This window comes from Talpa europaea, assembly GCF_964194135.1.
Source record: "Talpa europaea genome assembly, contig: HAP1_SCAFFOLD_51, whole genome shotgun sequence".
Taxonomy (NCBI): Eukaryota; Metazoa; Chordata; class Mammalia; order Eulipotyphla; family Talpidae; genus Talpa; species Talpa europaea.
In genome coordinates this window covers 346273-352111 of record NW_028168044.1, presented here as the reverse complement: position 1 = coordinate 352111, position 5839 = coordinate 346273, and positions in this window count along the sequence as shown.

Genomic DNA, 5839 nt, shown 5'->3' with positions numbered 1-5839 from the left:
CTGCTGAGGGGAGCAGCAGGCAAGACAGGAGAGGTCTGCCTCACCATGTGGGTTTCTCTCTGGCTGGCCAGGGATTGAACTAGTGCTGCAGAGGCTACGGATAGCTTCATAGTGCGGTGCTTAACTCCTTGTGCCACGAGGCCCTGTATCTTGAAATCTTAAGGCCATTTATTAATGGCTCAGCTCAACATACACACCTTCACCTCTTCTTTGACTATAACTCTGGGCAATATTTTGCATTGCAGGATTGGATTGGAGGCTCATTTAAAAATTCTTACTCCTTTCAAGGGAAAGGCCCACAGATATGTGAAGAAGGAGTCAGAAGAAAAGCACAGCAGCCAGCAGGGAATGGCCAAAATGAAAAGTTATTCCATGGAGAGGCTACAGAGGTTGAGCAGATTATTTCCCAATTATTAATATTTTTTTAAAAGATTTATTTATTTATTTATTTATTTATTTATTTATTTATTTATTTATTTATACAAGCACTGGATATAGTCAGAAGTGCGGGAGGGTGAGAGAATTCACCAGAGCCAGAGGGGAGAGCAGAGCAGGCAGAAAGACCGAAGTACCCTGCTAAGGGGAGCAGCGGGCGGCAGGAGAGGTCTGTGTGCCATGTAGGACCCTCCTCTGGTGGCGGGGGAGCAGCCGGGGATCGAACTGGCACTGCAGAGGCTGCAGGCACCTTCCCAACCCTGCGCTCAACCACTGCACCACTGGGGAGGCCCTATTAAATATTTTTAATGAGGGAAAATAATCTACATCCAGCCGGGAGATTTGGTAGCATTTAAAACTCCATATTGAGGGCCCTGCTGAGAGATGGTCATGCTGAGAGACCAAGAGAAACCAACCTCCTGCATAAACACCAGGGGTGACCTAAGAGGTGACTGTGTCTTTCCAGCCAGTGAATATGTAACTCATATTGTCTCAACACTAATTTTTAAAAAGGTGGAGAGAAAGTAAATGATTGAGGGGGCCAGGTAATGTCCTTTTGTGTTAACCCACCACGTTCATTAAGAAAATCACATTGTGTTTAATAACACCAAGGCTCAGTGCCATGACAAGGAAACACAAACACATGATTCAGGTGGTGCCTGGTGTCAGGAGTGAGCTCCATCTTCCCTGCTGGCCCGGCAGTGACCACTTGTCATACTTTGCTCATGGGGAAGCCTCAGCATGACAGCAGGTCTGATAGAATCCAGTAATGACTATGCAAGTGACCCACTGCCTAGCAGGTGTGATGACACTGTCATCTCCCTACACACAGGAAGCTTCTACTCTGATCATTGTCAAATGTTACATGTTACTGATGAATAAATAAGCTGGAATTTTAAAATACATCCGCACTACCATGATTCAGTCCAGATGTGGGATTATTTAGCTAAAGATTTTGATGGTTTTTATTTAAAACCTTTATGTAATAAGCTTAAAATTATGTGAATCTAAATGTATTTTCAAAGGGAAACTTGACGGCCACGTAGTATATTTGGCTGCTGGATTTTTCACTAAACTGATACACTGGGCTTTTGCTATGTTTCAAGGTGAAAAACCTACACTTTTCTATAAAAGGAAATAATTGCCAAATATTTGGGCTTGTCACTGAAGATTGGTTTGGAATTCATCATCTTTTCTCTGAGTAAGATGTGGGATTAACAGACCTTTCTGGGCAGACATGGTGCAACTTCTCTTTAGAAGCCTCAGTCTGGCTGCTGTGCAGAATCAAGAGGTGAAGGTGAGAGGTGGGAAGATAAATGTAGGAAACTAGCACAGATTCTAGGATGGAAAATTTGGTAGCTTTATGGGGTGTGATCAGGAAAATAACAGGAAGTCATTAGATCTGGTTATATTTAGAGGTGGACTTTACAGCATATCCTAATGTAACATCTGGGTTGTAAGAAAGGGGTGAGGATGCCATCCAACATTTCAGACTGTGAAGCATGTGAAGTAGAGATGCGGAGGACCTGCTACTATCCCTGGATAGATTTCTCACTCATTTGATACAAATTTATGATGCAATTTTTTCAAGTAAAATTTACTAAAGGCAATAATAGATATGTGTGAATGTGTGTATGTTTGTATATAATAGTATAGTGTGTGACACTGACTCCAGACCCCTGTGGATTATCCAGCTCTGTCCTGCCCCCTGAGTGGTGGGACATGCGGGCTTTGTTGGTGCGGCTGCCCCAGTGGGAACAGCCAGAGGCCAGTGGGAGCAGGAGTCTGAAAGGGCTGGCAGCAGCAGTGGTGATTTCCTGCCCTGGCACCCTGTGTGTGGGGATGGGAGTTGGTGGGCACAGCTCTAGAGGTGGTGGCGGCGGGGGGGGGGGTTTCCTGCCAGTGGCAGGCAGCCTTCAGAGGGCCCCTCCCCCAGAGCAAGCCAGGGTTAAGCACAGGAGCCCCTAGGGCGTAGGCTCCCCCTCCCCTGCCCCCAGAAGAGCTGTTTCTGGGCAGCACCAAGGTGCCCTGCAGTGGGTGCCACAGGACAGCTTTGCTGAGGCCACCACGTGGGCTAGGGAATGAGAGCTGTGGGGGCCTCAACTGGGCTTGAATGGACCCCACCCGCCCTGGCAGTCTCCAGGAAGCTGCTGCTTGAGGACAGGGCCCAGGCCACCGTGACAGCTGTGTCCACTGCAACCAGCAGAGGGAATGGCAGAGGGTGACAGTAGGTGGGCACTTCACCACCAGCCCCCGTTAGTGTCAGGGACAAAGGCCACAGCCAATCTGGCAGTAGAGGCTCTCTGTCCCCACACACACCACCCCAGGGCATGCAGCCCACTGGGGCTACAGCAGCAAGTTCCCCTTTGAGACCTGTCATGCTGCTGTCTGTCTGGCACCACCTCCCACTGCTATTGCCTCCTTCTAGTCCAGCCTGGCATTCAGACTGTGGCTGTGCCTGTTGGGGTGTCACCTCAGAGGGGAGCACCCCCTATGAGCACCTCCTGATGCCACTGTGAGTTGGATCCTGGCCCAGTCCTTGTGGCTGTGCTCCACCTCCAGGCCCTCCCTGACGGGACTGTACCACATTGCACGGCAGCCTTAATTTGGGACTATTGGACACTGCGGACACTATCTGGGATGAACAGCTGCCACTGAGCCCTTAGAAACTCTTTATTTCCCTGCTCTCCTGTTTGTTAATGAAACCTCATTGCTGTTCCCTGAGCCTGAGTGGTTACAATTGAGCACATGGGTGAGAACCACAGACAGTGCCCTGTCCTCTACCTCAGCTCTGTTCTTTTGAGAGGGTGCCAGGGAGGAAGGGCCCATACCTAGTACAGGAACCTGCAAACACACAGGCTGCACGCACATGCTACATGACTCATGATCTGTTTTCTTTGAACTGAGATCCTGCCCTGCTGATGACCCAAAGATTGCCAGACACTGACACCCTCTGATGTACCAGGGGCAGGATACCCAGGAGGTTGATGGCAAGTTCTGGTGCTGAACAGGACGGACACCAGGAGTGTCAGCTGTGATGGGCTGTTCTGGTGGGCTGTTTTCTTGGAACATAAAGGTTTGTCAGTGCAGAGAGCACCCGGAGATGCACAGGAGAGAGATGTGTGGAGACGGCCCCTTGCTTCTTGGCTTTGGACTTGAACCAAGAACTTAAGAGACGTGGAAGGAAACACCTGGAAGAGACACCGTGATGGCCTGAGATGGATCCCCTGCCAGGGAGCTGCCCACATGGTGCAGCAGATCTCTCCCTACTTGCCTGCTGCTCCCCTCAGCAGTGTATTTCAGTAGATCTGCCTGTTCTGTTTCCCACTCTGTCTCTGGTGAATCCTCTCACCAGCCTCCCACCACCTCTGGCCTATACCCCAGCTCTTCTATGCGTAAATAAATCGTTAAAAAAAAAAAGTTTGCATAAATCCAGTAAAGTTCTTTTTCCCCTTCTCTTTAATAGACAATTGGAAATATGGATATTTTACCAAGGCTTTGTCTGGAATGTTGTGTTTCCAGAAACCAGACTGATCTCAGAGGCTGCAAGACAACAATAAACTGGCATCTATTTAACGGGTACAAGGGTCTGTCATGAGGGTAAAGAAGGCAACCCCTTGGCAGGTCCAGAAACTTCAAATGTCATGGGAGCCTCAAGAGGAATTTTCCCAGTGATACAGGTACCGCAGGCCAATTCTGGTGGTGAGAACTTGGCGTCGTCCTGAGCCCTGACTCCTGGCTGTTAGGAGCTCTCAGTCTGAGGGTTCCTGAATGAAGGTCTGACAAAGCAAGATTAAAAAGTCTGCATAATAATTTCTGTTCCTGATGAATTCATGCAAACTGACTGTGGCAGTGTAGTGTCCTAGGGTGAGGCCGGGGACTGATAACCAGTACTGGAGGCTGAACGTAATGAATACCAGGAGCACCAGCTGTGACGGGCTGTTCTGATGGCTGTTTGCTGTGACTGTCAGTGTGTGACTGATTATAACGAGGCCAGCTGGAGATGAGATGGGGAAACAGGCCCTTCAGGGTGCGATGCCCCCCATTTTCTCAGATCAATGGCCTGTAATCTGAGAAGTGAAAGTGTTACAGGGCAGCCCCGAAATAAAACGGGTTGCCTGACTGTGGGTCCTCACCCGGGAGCTTAAAAGGGACTTATTAATACTCCACTGCAGGCACACACAAAGGTTAATAAAGGGTTTATTTACAAGGGAAGGGGAAATGAGGAAATGTACAACTCGGGAGAAAAGAGGGAGATAAAGTCTTAAAAGCGTCCTACTCATCTCCACTGACCTGGAATCCCAATGGCACACTGAGAGCTGGCGGTGAGCCAAGAGCCATGAAGACAAGGGACTCCACCACCACCCCCCTCCGCCCCGCCAAGGCCCACGTGTCTGGTTTTATACCAAACCTGGCTGCTTAACTCCACCCTCAGGTCCCAGCAACCCTCCCTTGGGTGAAGATGGGATTTGTAGTTCCCAGTGTCTTCATGGCTTTGACTGGAGTGGGGGTGGAGTCCACAAAGCCTGTATGGAATTAGCTCAGGACATCCTTTCCCCCTAGCAATTTCCCCCATTCACTTTTTGCACCATTTCCATGGTGATGAAGATCAAATATATGGATGCTGGGATACAGTCTCAGATGAAAATTTTTCAAGGTTCAAGTGTGAAAGAAAACCAGTCTTTTCAGGTATTGTCCATTGTGGAAAGCAAAAGTCCTCCATTCCTAGAAAAAAAGTTCATCAGTACAAGCCAAAACAAAAAACAAAAAAAAAAATCTGGAGGCATTAGCCAAAACAAGACAGCAAATATGTCAAAATCACTAGAAAAAATCTTAAAATTGGTTCAACTTATGTAAAAACCATGTTCTCTCAACCTTGAGCCCAAATTCTTTTGACGACATAGCAAAAGTTCGCAAACTAAATCTACTTGTAAGCCATATTACCTATTTTTGCATAAAATCATAGGACAAAATAACTAAACAGCAATTTTAGCTGGATTTTGGAATACTCCATATAGGATCAGAGTGAACTCTTGACATTTGGTCCATGTAGGCTTCAGGAACAAAGTTGGTCTCATCAGACTCCACCTGGGCTTTCCTCTTCTTGAGGGTACCAGAACTTTTTCATTTGCCAGGTTGTCCAGTCCTGCCAATGGAGGCAAGCTTCCTCACCTTCTTTGGAGGTCTCTGGAACACTACGAACAAAGCAACAGGTGCTCCTCTTCTTGGTTCAGCTCTGCTTCAACTTCCTGGAAGAACTCCACTCAAAGCCACACAATGAAACTCATGTCCAATTTTTTTTAGCTTAAGCAGACCAAATCCCTATGGAAGTTATGCAAAAACAGTCTCTGAGATAAGTAGCAAAAAAAATTACTACCACTATTTTTATGCTGTGTTGGTATGA